General features: G+C 38.7%; 1 protein-coding gene across 6 annotated transcripts in view; it reads left to right on the forward strand.

Moving 5' to 3' along the window:
- LOC106874755 (palmitoyltransferase ZDHHC11) overlaps positions 1 to 672 on the forward strand; it is a 77,395-nt gene that overhangs the window by 64,801 nt on the left and 11,922 nt on the right. The window lies entirely within an intron of this gene.

A 672-nucleotide genomic window follows, 5' to 3' on the forward strand; every position in this document is an offset into this window, starting at 1 on the left:
AGGTCTTCCTGGGCCTACCTCTTCCACGGGTTCCCTCAACTGTTAGGGTGTGGCACTTTTTCACGCAGCTATCCTCATCCATTCTCACCACATGTCCATACCAGCGCAATCGTCTCTCTTGCACACCACAACTGATGCTTCTAATGTTCAGCTTTTCTCTCAAGATACTTACACTCTGACGGGTATTCACATTGACATTACACATCCAACGGAGCATACTGGCTTCATTCCTTGCGAGCTTACGTATGTCCTCAGCAGTTACAGCCCATGTTTCACTGCCATGTAGCATGGCTGTTCGTACGCATGCGTCATACAGTCTAATAATAATAATAATAATAATAATAGCAGCATTATTATTTCTAATAATGATCCTTCTGTTAATGTTACTACTTGTATCAAAAGAGATAAGTATTAACAGTTTCACATGCATGCACATGCATGCACGCGCACACACACACACCACTGAAATATTTCAAACTCACCTCACCAATGAGTACAGTTAATGCTAGTCAATTGCACAAAACTTTAAGGTATGAGGAAGTAATCCAGTTTACTGATGTACAATTATAAGAGACTCTACACACTTCTAACACAGGTGTGTGTCAAGCAGTTTTTGGCACACAAACACATACTATATATATATATATATATATATATATATATATATATATA

This window comes from Octopus bimaculoides, chromosome 20 (assembly GCF_001194135.2).
Source record: "Octopus bimaculoides isolate UCB-OBI-ISO-001 chromosome 20, ASM119413v2, whole genome shotgun sequence".
Lineage (NCBI taxonomy): Eukaryota > Metazoa > Mollusca > Cephalopoda > Octopoda > Octopodidae > Octopus > Octopus bimaculoides.